The sequence below is a fragment of the Musa acuminata genome, chromosome BXJ3-1 (genome assembly GCF_036884655.1).
Source record: "Musa acuminata AAA Group cultivar baxijiao chromosome BXJ3-1, Cavendish_Baxijiao_AAA, whole genome shotgun sequence".
NCBI lineage: Eukaryota > Viridiplantae > Streptophyta > Magnoliopsida > Zingiberales > Musaceae > Musa > Musa acuminata.
The window spans coordinates 23,985,341-24,002,500 of record NC_088349.1 but is presented as its reverse complement, the minus strand read 5'-3'; positions in this window follow the sequence as shown (position 1 = coordinate 24,002,500).

Sequence of the window (17,160 nt, the reverse complement as noted above, 5' to 3'; positions counted from 1 at the left end):
TCGGCATTACTCCATCGGTTATAAGATCTGCTAATTAAGATCAATGTAAGCTCACTTCAGGCTCCCAAGTGGTGGCATTTATGAAATCACAAGTCGGATAGATCCTCTAGGCTGTAAATGCAGGGTTTACTTTGGATAATCAACATATTTAGGTCAACATGTTCATCCTGTTCATCTCTCTGAAACCACCACTGTTGTTGTTTAGGTTTTTCATCTTCAATTTTTATTGGATTAGAGGTGAAGAAAGGTTTTCATATAACCATAAAAGCTATTCTTATGCTCTTATTATGCAAAAAATTTTAATATCAAATTTTAAAATCAAATAATAATAAATATAAATTTATGATACATACCTTTCGATGATTCTCAAAAAAAAAAAATTTGATCTATAAGCATATCATCATTGAATCTGAAAGTTATGACGATACCGAGATGCAAGGAGAACTAGACTATCTTTTTTTCTCTTTCTATCTTTTATAGGTATCCACATATCCATATTTATTTAGGTATCCATATACCTAATTATTCGTACTAAGTCCTTAGGAGATTCTATTTTTTTATAGGCGAGAGCAGAGGGTTTAGAATAAGTAATTAGGAGAGTCTTTCGTGTCATATTCTAATGAATCATACCATAATTATAATTATTTTTTATTGATCGATAACCATAATTAAAATTTAATTATATTCATAATATATCTTACTTAATTAGATAAGGCTATATAATCTAATATTCTCTTACCTGGCTCATTAATTGATAAGATACAAAAGGGTTCAAAATTAAAAAGAAATAAAATAAAATTTATTTAAAAATAATTTTATCCAACTTAGTTTGAATTTTAAAAAATTATTTATATATGCATGAATTAAAAAATAAGCTAATAAGTTGAATAAATATAATAATACTATATTAAATTTGATTACCAATGTAAGTTATAGCAGTTATATGTTATCAATATCATAATTCCTTTTATATATCACAACACCATTAGCCCTTCCTAAGGTAGTCCAAAATGATCTTTATAATTTATTTTGTCAAGACAATCTGTCATCATGTTCAATCATAATATATAGGATAACATAAATAAATAATTTTAAGTACATAAGCAAGAATATTAATTATAATATTTACTTAAACATACATTACCATATCTTTTATAGGTTGCTCATAAACTAAATCATAATAACATATTCTTTTAAACATTTTAGGTTATAAGTCCAAATGAATGGATAGCAATCAATATAGTTAAACTCAAGTTATTAATTAACATTAATTATTTTTGAACTCTTTTCTCTAACCATCGAGTACTTTGTATCATAATGCATAGAACTATAATAATACTCATCATTTTTAGGGAAGAAAACTATTGTAATATGTCACAAAGTATCTTTAGCGACTTGGCAATTGAGTTTGATTACACAAAATTCTATGATAAAATTTTGTAGTCATAAAGCTTGATTAGTGGCATCAAAATATATCATAAAATCAACATTTATTATTAATAATATAAATATTATTTTATATTTTTCTGTAAATTATTCCTTCAACTAATATAAATATAAATCATAAAGTGGACTTTCAATTATTAAGATAATTTATAAAATCAGTACTTGAAAAATATGATTATTTTAAGTTGATCTAATTTCATATATGTGAACATATAATCCTTCGTTCCTTCCAAATACCATATTACTTTTTTTTTATAATCTTTTAGTGTTTTCATTCTTAGGTAATTCTATTATCTACTAACATCTTAATTTCAAAACTCACATATGATATAGCATAAGCTTGAGTATATAATAGACTTCCAACTATGAATACATAAAGAATATTTTTTTTTATCTAATTCTTTTATAAGTCATTTTAAAAAATACTTATTTTGATTAAAAATTTTAATTTTATCATTTGGTGAATAAAATTGTATACTAAATCTCTTTAAGTCTTGATCAATATATCTTTTCTAAGATAATTTTAATAATTCTTGGGATCTATCTCAAAATATGTCAATACAAATAACATAAGATGCCTCATTTATATTACCCATCTTAAAATTCTTGATGAAAAATTTTTTAGTGAGAAATTTCTTGGTTTAGTATAATAAACAAAGATCACTATTGAAAAGTAAAATATTATCAATATATAAGACTAATATAATAAACTTGATCCCATTGATCTTCAAATATAAATACTAATTAATAATATTTTTCCTAAATATGAATGAAGTAATGATATTTAGAAACTTTAATAAGATTGTTTAATGTCATAAATGAACTTCTAAAATTTGCATACCAAATTTTATATTTCTTTCATTTTCTTTGCGAATCGTTTAAGTTAACATATATAAATCTAGATTTCTAATAAAAAATTTATTTTCACATCCATATAATATAATTCAAAATCATAATGAGTCACTAATGTCATGACGATTCTTAATGAGTTCATTTAAAAAATTAGAGAAGATGTCTCGTTATAATCGATGTATTCTTTATAAGTAAAACATTTGACTATAAATCTAGTCATTATATTATTCAATGTTACCATTTGAGTGATGTTTATATAACAGACTCTTTTACTGTTATTAGACAATTCGATAAGTTCTCAAACACCATTCTTATCATTGATTTCAACTCTTCTTTTATGTATCATACTATCTTTTAGAATCATTACTTTTAATAAATTATGAAAATAATAAGAGATCATTTTGATTCCTATATCATAATTTGATTCTTGTAAATATACCACATAATAATAAAAATTAATAAATCTCCTTTTCCTTTAAGACATTCTCAAAACTATCGATTGTGGTTGTTCTATAATATCATTAATACTAATATCAATATTATATGAGAGTTCACTAATATTATTTTCTTATTCACCTTTATCAAATTATTTAATAATTTAAGTAACAATAATCTCTCGAATGATAAAGGAGTATCAACCTGTATCTCCTCAATATCAAGATTAAATTTTGAGATTTTTACTGTCACTAATTCATTATTTTCTAATAATCTTATATTATTATATTTAACTATTCTCGTAGTATAATTAGGGTAATAAAAAATGTATCCATTTAAATTTTTTTGGATAAATAATAAAATATCTAGAAATAATCCTTAAATCCAATTTCCTTTTATATAGATTGAAAACTCTTATCTTTGTAGGACAATCCTAAATATATGTAAATATTTTTAGTTGGGTTTTCTATCGGTCTATAATTCAATAGAAGTTGATGAAATTGACTTACTAGAAACCCTATTTAAGATATACATAATCATCCTTAGAGTTTCTCTTTACATTTATTTGGATATAGAAGAATAATATATCATACTCCTAACCATATCCATAAGAGGCATGACTATTGCCACCGTGCGTAGCCATCGCCTACTCGTAAAAGGTGATAACAAATAGATCTAAAGTATTTAATTTTATAATCATAACTCTGATACCAATTATAAGCATAAAAACCATCCTTATTCCATTATTATGTGAAATTTTTTAATACAAAATATGAAATCAAATAACAATAGATCTAAATTTACGATGTGTACATTTTGATGGTTCTACAAAAATCTTTTCTAATATGTAAGCATACCATTGTTGAATTTTGAAAACTACAACAATGTCAATATGCAAGGAGAACTAGATTCATTTTCTCCTCCCTTTCTATCCTTTACAGTGCTGCTATGATTGACAGATTTAGGGACAAAAGGGCTATGAGAGAAGATATATAATCTCTCATTCATTAGTTTACGTAACTAAAAGAAGATGAAAGAAGATTTGTGATATCTCGATCATGTCACGTATTCATATATCCTTACTTATCTGCATACCCAATTATTTGCACTAAGTTCCTAGGAGATCTTGTCATTTTATAGATAAGAGCAGAGGATTTAGGATAAGTAATTAGGAGAGTCTCTTTCATCAAGTTCATCTCCTAAAGAATCTTATTATAATTGGACTATTTTTAACTATAATTATAATATAATAATATTTATAATATATTTTAAATTAAATAGGATCATATAATCAAACACTTTAATATATAATCTAGCAACTGTGGTTTATACATGTAAGCCAAGAATAAATTAAATTATACGAGCAAGAAAAAAATCTTTATCAGACAACTATATATGGAAAAAATAGAGATATCTGTTTTGTCCTTCAAGAAATTGGGACAAATAAACAAGAAATTGTGAGAAGATGAATCCAGAATTTTATTCATTTGAGAATCTACCATTAGGATGTGAAGTGGATCTAACACCACTGGATGTCCGGATTATATAAGTCAAAGCTGACGAGAATCTTAAATTAGTCCTCATACTCACGACGACTCTATGATGGCCTGTCGTCCTCGTTTCCACGGACTTTGAAATGTTATAGTCAAACAGCCCGCCTAACTCCCCCACCCGTACTTTCTTTTTCTTTTCTCCTTTTTACTTGCAAATGCGGCAATTACAGTTCGTTTGGCAGCAGAAAATAAAAGTAATTCTTGTTATATTTTTTTCTTAGTGATGAGAAGTATGGTTCCATGCCTATAAATTGATAAGAGAAAAAGAGTGAGTTTGATGTAGAAGATAATAAATTTTCACATAATTTCATTTTTTGTACATATTATAATATAGATATCGATCTATTTATAAGGTGGTAAGAAACAGTAATTTTGAATGTTGTCCTATGGCATGGTCATGTATGTTTTTGCAATAACTCGACTCAATATAATTCTTGTTTATTGCACCTTTTGGTAGTGTCTCCTCCCAATACATGCTATAAGATAAATAACTAATAAATAATTAAGTTTAGTTTTTAACTAAACTTACATGGATTTATGTTTGTGTGCTAGATCCATTTATCAATAGCTGAGAGCTTAAAAACTCATAATATTAATGACAAGAATGAATTAGTGTAATAATATTTTAAATCAATTTTAAAACTCGATTAATAAATCAATATATTTCAAAAAATTAATTGATCAGGTTAAAGTTATAATTAAAGAGAATAAAACTAAATCATAAGTAAATGACAAGTAAATAGAGGCAAACCAATTTATAGTGGTTCGATCTTTTCGACCGACATCCATTGATTTTTCTTTTCTTGAGGCAATTGGTCTTTACTATTGACATTCTTTCCAATGGGCGAAGATCAATTATCCTTATTATAATTTTTTTTTTTTAACTAAGGAGATAACATTCACACTCTTTTCTACATAAGTTTTCTCACCTACTAAAATTTAGAATTATAACCAAACTCAAGAGAATAAGAAGACTCAAACTATACTCAAAATGAGAGTTTATAATATTTTTTTACTAGGAATAGATGTTCTATCAACTACACTTGAGTGGGGTATTTATAGACCCTAAAAGTCTTTAAGAATAAAGTTAAAAATTTAAATCTAAAAAAATTCGAGATATGGGTGTACTACCATTGTAATTGGGCGAATATTAGCTTTAGCCATACTACCACTAGAAAGCTTGATAATTATAAAATAGTGCTTATTAGTTGACTCAAGCAGTACTATTACTTGAACTTGGCAGTACCATCACCCAGGCCCACTTTAAACACTTGTTTAGCATTCTAACATGCCCAATTCTGCCTAATTTTAAGCCTATTGGCTTTCTTGATAAGTTGGCATTGTTTTAGCTTAATACCAACTCAAACTAACCCAAAAAGACCTTGATCAAGATTTTAATAAATCAACCACATTTACAAAGCTTTCAACATGTTATTTGCTCTTTTGACATGTTGCTTGATCTTCTAAAACTTTGTTCAAATCTTTGGCACATCATTCTTTCCTTCGGCATATTGCCCATTTCACTAGTATATCGATTTTTTCATGATGTGCAATCTTTCGGTGCAATATCTAATCCTTTTAATACAATACCCAAACCTATAGTACGAAGTTCGATCTCTAGTATGTCGACCAATTCTTTGGCTTGATGTCTAATTTTTGGCACGATGATTTTTTAGTGCAATGTTTGACTCTCTTGCTTATTGTTGGCCCTCTAGTGATCCAAGTTTGTGATTGAAATATTTCCTGCATTACTTATCTTAAAAATATATTTAGTCTAATAAACTCATTAATTGATTTTATTATCAAAATCTGAGATTCAACAATCTTCCTCTTTTTTATGATGACAGGGTTTTAACAAGGCTCCCATATCTATTTGTCATTTTAAAATATTATGATAAACTTGAACTCAAATAATCATATATTCTTTTAAATGCATATACTGAATTTAAATCAAAAGAAATTTGATCTTGTTGATAATATGATTCAATCGTTCAAGCCTAAAAATCAATGTTCAATCAAGTTCAAATTTAAAGATATAATCATAACCATTTCAAGTTTTAAATTTTAACAATTATCAATATGTAATATCAATCAAAATGTAACTATAAGTTAACTATTTGCATAAAACAAATACTAATAATAAAAAATCATAAATAAGACGCTATGATTTTTCCTGTTCATGCTTGAGTCACCATTTCTCCCTCTTGGTTAACAAAAAAAATATGCTTATGCCCTTTTGAGAATATGAGTTATTACTTCTCCCCCTTTATTATTAGTAAAAAGAAGAGTGATATTATAATATCATAGTACTACTTCTCTCCCTTTATATCAATGTTCCAATTATATAAAAATAAAAATTACTTTGATCTCATTGTACATGAAGAATCTCAATATTATGTCATTGAATATAAGTTTAAGTTATGGATACCGAGAGGTCAATTTATGATGGGGTCTTAACAAGACATCCCTATCTATATATCATCTTAAAAATATGATGAACTTGAATTCAAAATAATACTTTTTTAATGGTAGTCTTGAATTCACGTTGAGACTGGTTGAAAACTCTTAGGTAGTATTACATGCACAATGGAAGAATAGAACACAAAAATCCTAGATTTCTCGCAGAAAAAGGTTTTCATCATCGTGCGAAGATTGGTGCGTGAAAAACCTATAAAATCGAAAACTGCACATATATACAAGATGTGTTACATAGGAAGATCGTATATTTCTGAAAACTTTCAGATCTATAGGAGAGGATAAAGGAGGTCAACTGTCCTCCTCTCTAGTGGTGATTCACATGGTAGATGAAGCAAAGATACTCCTTAAATCGCTGCATGATCTTCCTCTCCACGCATATCACATGATCAAGAAGGGGTCGACCTTTCTTGCTGTCCACATGCTTAAAACTAGGGTTGTTAGTTGAGGAGTAGAGGGAGGGAGGAGAATAGGAGGTGGTAGCCAAAAAGGGTCTAGCTTATGCCCCTTTAGTTCCCTCCTATTTATAAAGGTCCTTGTTGTTAGAAAATTTGGGACAACATCACATGTGTAGTGAAAGAATAGAAAAATAAAATCTCAGAATTCCCGTAGAAAAGAAGGTTTCATCGTTGTGCAAAAGTTGATGTGCAAAAAACAGTGAAATAAAAAAACTATATGTAAGAGAATTATATAGTGAGATCATATATACATGAAAACCTACAGATCTATGCGAGAGAATGAAGGAGGTCAACTGTCCTCCTTTCTAGTGATGATCTACATGATAGGGGCTGCGAAGATGCTCCTCAAATCGTTGTCCAAACTCTTTCTCATGCGCACCACGTAATCAAGAAGGGACTGCCCCTTTTTGCTATCCACACACCCCAAATAGGGGCTGCAGTATGAGGAGGAGAGGGAGAGAGGAGAATAGGAGGAGGCAGTTAAAAAGAACCTCTAGCCTATGGGTCTTTGGTTCCCTCCTATTTATAGAGACCCTCTATCAATTTAACCATAATGGATCTTGCCCTATTGGGTATTGGATCTCCATCCAACTACCTAAGCCTTTTAGATTAGTGGATCTCTATCCAATAATCTCTTATTGGCTATTATTGGATCTTATTTATAGGATCCAATAATTCAATGGCTTATTGGATATCCAATAAGACAAGGGCTCCGACAGATATCTCATATCTGAACCTCTACTCATCGCAATGCATATCATATGTGTGTGATTCTCTAAGCCCAATGTCGAGCTAGCCATGAGTCATACTTATCAAAACTCCTTCTGGCTTAGTGAATTATTATCTCCATAGTAATTCACTCGACTCATCGACTATATACGTACTGAGCCACTACGCCGCAATCCCTAAATGATACAAGAGAATTCAATCCATTGGACTTGTCTGTCATCAGTTACCATATATCGATAGTCCCTTATCCATCTAATATCTTAAAGATCATATATCGGGCATGGTGTTATCAGACTCATATGGTTTTCACTTGACTCTCGCTCTAATCGGATTCTCCCGAAGAACTCTTTCTCTCTCAATCCGAATGACCCTGGCCAAGGATATGGGATATTCTTCCAATGATACGGAGAATGGATAATCCTCTATCGATACTAAATATTTCTCGTAGGATTGGCTATCACTCCCGATGGCTGGCTACGCTAGATTTGGAACCTCTAGACCTTTAAGTTCAGTATCAAAGTGTGGAGTACTCATACAGGACATTCTTGATATCTTAAGTCTAAGGACTAGATACACCACTAGGATGACGGAATCATTATCTAACAATAAGGCATCATCAATCATCCAATATTTTATGAGAGAATCAATCAGTGAACTCATTCTCCAATGAGCACCTACATTGTATCCCTAGTGTCCCCACACGAGCAGCTATGAGACTAATTGCATCCATTATTTAGATGGGTATACAACACACTAGTCTATCTGGTTATCTTGATGTCCCTCTCGAGTAACCTATGATAAGGATTATTTAAGATCTGTGCTTAAAGGTGAATCAGTCTCATTATCGTGATCTCTTCATGATCTGATTCCTATTGTATAGATCCATAGACATCATAATATATTCATGTAATAGATAAAATACCAAATAATAATAAGCAAAAAGACTCCGTGTCAAGTCATACATGCCATCACTCACGTGATTGGCTTGCAGGGCACCTATGATTAGAACATGTCAACTTAACTCTAATGGATCCTGCCCTATTGGGTATTGGATCTCTATCCCATTATCCAAGCCTCTTGGATTACTATATCTTTACTCAATAATCTCTTATTAGCTCTTATTGGATCTTATCCATAAGATCTAATAATTTATGGGCTTACTAGATATCCAATAAAATAGGGGCTCCAACGGATATCTCATATTCAAACCTCTACTTATCACAACACCTACCATATATATGTGATCCTCTAGGCCTAATATCAAATTAGCCATGAGTCATACCTGTCAAAACTTCTTCTGACTCAATGAATTATCATCTCTTATAATTATTTACTTGACTCATCGACTACGGATGTCACTACGCCATAGTCCTCAAATGATACAGGAAAATCCAATTCATTGGACCTCTCTGTCCTTAATTATCATATATCTATAGTTTTTTATCTATCTAATATCCTAGAGATCTCATACCGGACAATGTACTATCAGGCCCATACGGAATCTACTCGAGTCTCGCTCTAATCAAATTCTCCTAGAAAACTCTTTCTCTCTCAATCCGAATGTCCTTGGCTAAGGATTTGCCTAAGTAAGAACACATGGGACATTCTTCTCATGACACCGATAGTAGATGATCCTCTATCGACACTTAATTGCCCTCATAAGGTTGGCTACCACTCCCGATGATCAATTGTATTAGATCTGGAACCTCTAGACCTATAAGTTCAGTATCAAAGTGTGGAGTACTCATACAAGGCATCCTTGGTGTCTCACATCTAAGGACCAGACACACACTTGAAAGAATGAGGATTTGATTTCACATAAATTTCTTGATCCTTGTGAAAATTAAAGCATGATTTAATGAAACTCTTTTATCATTTTTAACTTCATTCAAAGTTGGTTCTCAATGGATTTTCCTCCTAACTCTCCTTCTTCATGCAAAGTTTTGATGAAAAATAAAAAGAGAGAATTTGATAGAAGCTATCTCTTTAATAATTATAACTTTTAAAATTGAGAACTTTTGAATAATACCATGTCATGAATGCTTGAAATATGATTGGTATGAATTTTTTTTTACAATTTGAAATGTGATATGAAATTTTACCACACTTACATTATTGAATTGTTCTCCTTTTTGTTGATGATAAAGGGTAAGAAATAATACCAAAATGTGATAAATTGATGACAAATGTATGCAATGTATTTCATCATATATACTTATAATGTTTGCTTGATAAATTTTCTTCATTATGATAAGATATCTAGAGCTTAACTTGCAATTTTACAATTGATATCTTGTCATAGAATGATGAATTGCTATCTTTGTCATCTTTCATATTTGAAATATCATACTTGAAAATGGATGTCATGCCTTGACATCATTTTGAGAATGTTAGATCATGATAGGAATCATGATGTGTGTATTGATAAGTTTAAATGAACTTAACTTATCAATATGTCCCTTGAATTCAAAGGCCTTGAATTCAAGAAGGTCTTTTCTCAAGTATGGCATATAGATAGGGGGAGTTAAGGTTAACTCCATCATCAATTGATTGTCATCATCAAAAAGGGGGAGATTGTTGAATCTCGAATTTTGATGATGAAGTCAATTGAAATTTGTTTAATCTAATCTATATGTTGAGAAAAATATGCAGGATTAACTACAATGGCAGTAAGGCATAAAGTAGGTGTTGTGCCGGAGTCCAGATCGAGATCTTACTGGGAGTTCGAGAGTTCGACGGAAGTATGGACGTTCGTCGGAAGTTCTACAAGAATCAACCGAGAAGTCTATAAGCTTTCCATAAAAGCTCATCGGAACTCGCCAAGAAGATCGTCGCAAAGTCTAAGAGCTTGCCGGGAGTTTGTCAGTGCATTGCTGAGAGTTCGTTGAATGTTCACCGGAAGTACGCCGGAAGCTCGCCGGAAGAGCAATTAATGCATCGGAATAAGAAGAGTTGTGATCATGTCTTAATTATCGTAGTTAGAGCATAAATTAAGTTATGATTAGGAGGTAATCCCACTAACTTAATTAGGGGCCAACTAGGCCCTTAACAAGGTTGATTTAGGCCGAATTGAATAGCCTAATTATCCCCTGAATTCCTGGCTAACGATGGCACCACCGAGAAAGCAATGCCCCCCAAGATTTCTGGGCGGTGGCACCACCCAGACTGGGCGGTGGTACCACCGGCAATTATTGCTGCCAGCGGTGGTACTGCCCCTGTCAAGCGGTGGTACCACCCAGTGACGGTGGTACCTCTAGGACCTTGGAAATCTGGGATTAGACACTTTTTTGCTCTATTTTTGAAGCCATTGGAGCCTATAAAAACTCCACCCTTTTCTGCATGAAAGAGCACGAAACCTATTGGCATAATCTTGAGTTCGTGAGCCTTAAAGTGTTGTAAAAGTTAGAGTTCTCCTTCTTAATCTCTTAGCCTTGTAACCATCCAAGAAAGAGGAGTGAGACTTGTAAAGGTTCATCTCCTAAACCCGGGAAAAGGAGAAAGTGTTGCAAAGAGGTGTTCGGTCTTCACCTATTGAAGGAAAGCCTTTAGTGGACGCCGGTGATCTCGTCGGAGGAGGAATCCGAAAGTGGATATAGGTCACATTGACCGAACCACAATAAAACTTAGTTTGCATTTACTTTGAGCAACTTTCTCTTATAGCAAAATGCCTCTCCTCCTTACTATGCTTTAACTACGTTTACATATGCTTTCAAGTAAACACCTTCCGAGATCGGCTTTAATCATATGAAGACTTTACGAAACCAACGCTTTTCATTTGTGCAATTTACATTACTACAAATCACCTTAGTCTTCTCTTGCACTTTCACGAAAGCTTTCAGGTTCAAATTCTTTCCGAAACGGATTGAATTGAAATCATTCTCGTCGGAATCAGTTTTAATCGAAACAAGTTTCTTTTTAAATAACGAAAATTTTATGCTACACTAATTCACTCCCCCTCTTAGTGTCGCTCTTGATCCTAACAATCATTACACGCTAAAAATTTATAAACATTCTTCCTTCATGAGAAGAGTAAGGATAGATTCATGAGAAAGGATAAAAAGAAATCCATTAACAAAACTTCATAAATTAAATTTGTTTCTCATTAAGAATTCAGAAGAGTAAAATCTGTGAAAGATGCATTTGTTAATGTATCAAACATCATTACGTGATGGAGCAAGAGTATAAAGTAAACTTGAAACCAAGAAAGATAAAAATGAAATAAATTCATGAAAGCTCCATTCATGAAATACATTAAGAGAAAGATAGTCCGGAAAAGAAATACAATAAACTCATGCATTCGGACAATTTAACATCCCTAACTCCCTTCTAATGAAATTAAATTATTCTTCATTTAAAGGTTTTGTAAATATATTGGCCAATTGATGTTTTGTATCAATGAATTCTAAGATTACATCATGATTATGAACCTGATCTTGTATAAAGTGATGCCTAATGTCAATATGTTTAGTTCTAGAGTGTTGAATAGGATTTTTCATTTGTTATCACATTTTATGGGAATATTCTTAAGATAAATTCTATAATCTTCTAATGTGTTTTTTATCCAAACGACTTATGCACAATATACACTAGCTACTATGTATTCGGCTTCGGTCGTAGATAGTGCAATCGAGTTTTGTTTATTAGAAGACTAAGAAAATAGTGCATGACCTAAGAATTGATATGTTCGGTATGTGCTTTTTCTATCTAATCTACATCCAGCAAAATCCGCATCAGTATAAGCAATTAATTCAAAGTTTTCAGATTTCGGATACCATAATCCTAGATTAGTGGTTCCTTTAAGATATCTAAGAATTCTTTTAACTGCCTTAAGATGAGATAGCTTAGGATTAGATTGAAACCTAGCACAAAGTCCTATGCTAAACATGATGTCCGGACTTGTTGCAGTGAGGTATAATAAACTACATATCATACCTCTATAAGTTTTTTGATCAAAGCTTTCTCCACTTTCGACAATATCTAACTTAGTGGAGGTACTCATAGGAGTATTAATAGCCTTTAAACTATCCATATTAAACTGTTTTAGTAAGTCTAATGCATATTTTGTTTGACTAAGAAAAGTATTATTACTAAGTTGTTTGATTAGTAAGCCAAAAAAGAAAGTTAGTTCCCCCATTAAACTCATTTCAAACTCTAGGCTCATATTGACAAATGATTTACATAAGGATTCATTTGTAGAACCAAAAATAATATCATAAACATAAATTTGAACAACAAGGAAATTATTCTCAAAATTTTTAATAAACAATGTAGTATCGACCTTGCCTTTAGAGAAATTATTTTGGATAAGAAATGAGTTAAGTCTCTTATACCAAGCCCTTGGGGCTTGTTTTAATCCATAGAAAGCTTTAGTCAATTTAAATACATGATTCGAAAAATTATCATTCTCAAATCCAAGAGGTTGTTCAACATAAACTTTCTCAAAAATAAAGCCATTAAGAAAAGCACTTTTAACATTCATTTGAAATAACTTAAAATTATTACTACTAGCATAGACAAGGAGCATCTTTATGGCTTTTCTAATCGTGCCACAAGAGCGAAGGTTTCTTCATAATCGATACCTTCTTCTTGGTTGAAACTCTTGGCCACTAATCTAGCCTTGTTTCTAACCACGATACCAAATTCATCTTGCTTGTTTCTAAAGACCCATTTAGTACCAATAACTAAATGGTCATTTGGCCTCGAAACAAGCTTCCACATCTCGTTTTTTTCAAATTGGTTCAACTCTTCTTGCATTATGATAACCTATGAATCATCTTTCAAGGTCTCGTCAATGCATTTAGGTTCAATTTTAGAAAGAAAAGCGACGTTGCCATAAAAATTTTTAAGAGAAGAACAAGTTTGAACCCCTTTTGAAGTGTCTTATATGATTAGCTCCTTAAGATGAGCATCTACATACTTCTATTCCATGGGTAAGAATTTTTCTAAAGAAGATGCATCCAAGTTGCTAGTTGAAGGGGAAGGTTCATTTAAATTCAAAGCATCAAAATTAAGATCATCATCAAACTCATTTTTCTTAAATTCGAAAACCTCGTTAAAGACAACATGAATAGATTCTTTTATAACCAAAGTTCTTTTATTAAAAATATGAAAAACTTTAGAAATAGAAGAATAGCAAAGAAAAATCCCTTGATCGAATTTTGCATCAAACATTCCTAAGGCATCTTTTTCATTCAAGATAAAACATTTACAATCGAAAACTTTAAAATATGAAACATTGTGTTTTTTATTGTTTCACAATTTATAAGGAGTTTTTGGAAAATAATGGTCTTACTAGAACCCTATTTATGACATAGCATGTTGTATTAACGGCTTCAGCCCAAAAATATTTGGGTAGGCTACGTTCGTTCAATATGGTTCTTGTCATTTCTTGTAAGTTTCTATTTTTCCTTTCTACTACTCCATTTTATTGAGGATTTCTCGGAATAGAGAAATTATAGTTGTATCCACTAGATTCACAAACATTTTGGAAATCACGATTTTGAAATTCACTACCATGATCACTCCGAATTGATGAAATCATAAAGCCTTTTGCATTTTGAACAAGTTTACAAAACTTTAAAAAATACCTAAAGCAATCACTTTTATGTGCCAAGAAGTCTGTCCAAGTGTATCCACTATAATCATCCACAATTACAAAGGTGTATTTGATACCTCCTAGGCTTGATATATCAATTGGTCTAAATAAATCCATATGGATCAATTATATTGGTCTAGAGGTGCTTATTTGATCTTTTGGTTTGAAACTACCTTTTATTTGTTTTCCTAGTTGACATGCATCATACACATTATCTTTAACAAACTTAATGTGAGGAATGTCTCTTACAAGTTCTTTAGATGAGATTTGAGATATTAGTTTCATGCTAGCATGACCTAATCTTCTATGCCAAAGCCAAGTATCGTCGTTCAAAATCAAAAAACACATTTCATTACAAAGATCAATAATGTCGATAGTGTATATATTATTTTGTTTTAGGGCAATCATAGATATATTTTTTAGTAGTTTTTCAATAATACAAGCATTGGATTCAAATTTAATGATGGATCCTTTATCACACAATTGACTAATGCTCAAAAGATTATGCTTTAAGCCATCAACCAACAACACATCTTCAATTAAAAAGTTGGATTTGTTACCTATGATTCCTTTACTAATGATTTTACCCTTGTTGTTATTTCCGAAGGTGACATTCCTTTCGTCTAGGCTAGTGAGCTTAGAGAATTGAGATGCATATCCGGTCATATGCCTTGAGCATCCACTATCAAGGTACCATCTCTTGCTCCTAGCTTATAATGGTAAACATTTCTACAAAAAAGAGTGATTTTTAGGTACCCATTTGACCTTGGGTGCCTCAAAAATCAATCTACACAATTTATCATGTTGCATTAAGTAATTTAAGATTCCTTTAGGAACCCAAATTAATTTGTGTGAATTACATCTCTTAAATAAATATTTGTATGCAATATGTCCAAATTTACAATAAAAGTTGCATTTGTTTTGGGGTGAAATATGCAAGGTAGGGCCTTTAACAAAGGTGGTTGGATTTTGGTGGGAGCTACTCACAAATCCAATTCCGCCTCTTCTATGAACGTGACCCTTATTGGCAAGAATCATGTTCAAAGATTTGTTACCAACCTCAAACTTTTCTAAGGTTTATATGAGTAGCAAGTTTTCCTTTTTAAGTGTTTCTAATTCATTGTATTTTGTGAAAGGAGCTAAATTGTTATCATGCTTAATTTCTAGTCTATTTAAATCATTAACAAGAGAAGCATGCTTTTTTTTTAATAATTTATATTTTTTACTAACTAATTTACATTCATCAAATAAATCATAAAAAGCATTGAAAAGCTCATCGAATGATAAATTTGCATCTAATGAACTGCTTACCTCATCTCCAATAGCCATTAGTGTGTGTGAGCAACTTACTCTATGTTGGTTGGCTCCTCTTCTTCGGATGCACTTGAGTCGTTCCAAGATGCTTTAAGAGTCTTCTTCTTCTTTAGTTGCTTCTTCTTTGCTTGGGAACATTCACTTTTGAAATGTCCCGGCTTCTTGTATTCATAGCATATAACTTGTTCTCTCTTGGGTTCAAATTTATTTTTAGTGTTATTTTTTAATTTATTCCTCTTTATAAATTTTTTGAACTTTCTTGTCAAGAGTGCCAAGTCATAATCATAGTCATCATCATTTGAATTTTCTTTCAAGTGGTCTTCTTGAGTTCTTAGTGTCATATCCTTCATGTTCTTTGGAAGATTGTTCCCAAGCTCTTCATGAGCATTGCAAATCATCTCATAGGTCATTAGTGACCTGATAAGTTCTTCGAGAGGAAAGTTGTTTAAATCCTTAGCCTCTTGAATGACCATTACTTTAGGATCCCAACTCTTTAGAAGGGATCTCAAGATTTTATTAACAAGTTCAAAGTTTAAAAAATATTTGCCAAGAGCTTTTAAACTATTAACGACATCCGTAAAATGGGTATACATGTCGACAATAGTCTCACTTGGCTTCATTTGAAACAATTCATAAGTATGAACTAAAAGATTTATCTGTGACTCCTTTACTCTACTAGTGCTTTCGTGAGTGATTTTGAGCGTGTGCCAAATATCAAAAATCGTTCCATAAATAGACACTCGATTGAACTCGTTTTTATCTAAAGTACAAAACAAGACATTCATAGCCTTGACATTTAAAGCGAAAGTCTTCTTCTCTAACTCATTCTAATTGCTCATTGGAATAGAAGACTTTTGAAAGTCATTTTCCATAAGATTCCAAAACTCAAAATCTATTAAAATTAGAAAGATCCTCATTCTAGTCTTCTAATATGTGTAATCCATCCTATTGAACATGGGAGGACATGTAATTGAATGACCCTCTTGATTCTTGACAAATGTTATCTCTCTTAGGTTTCAAACCAAATAAGGGTGACCAAGCTCTAATACCAATTGTTAGGATCAAGAGCAGTACTAAGAGGGGGGGTGAATTAGTGCAGTAGATTAAAATGATGGTTTAAAATTCTTTACACGTTAAAAATGATCTCGAAAGATAACTTGAAGGTGTGTTTGATCGTAAGGGTAGTGAAAGCCAAGTAAGAAGGAAGTGAAACTAATGCAAAGTAAGTAAATAGCAATAATAGAAATGCAAACTAGAATTTATAGTGGTTCGGTCGGTGTGACCTACATCCACTTACGATTCC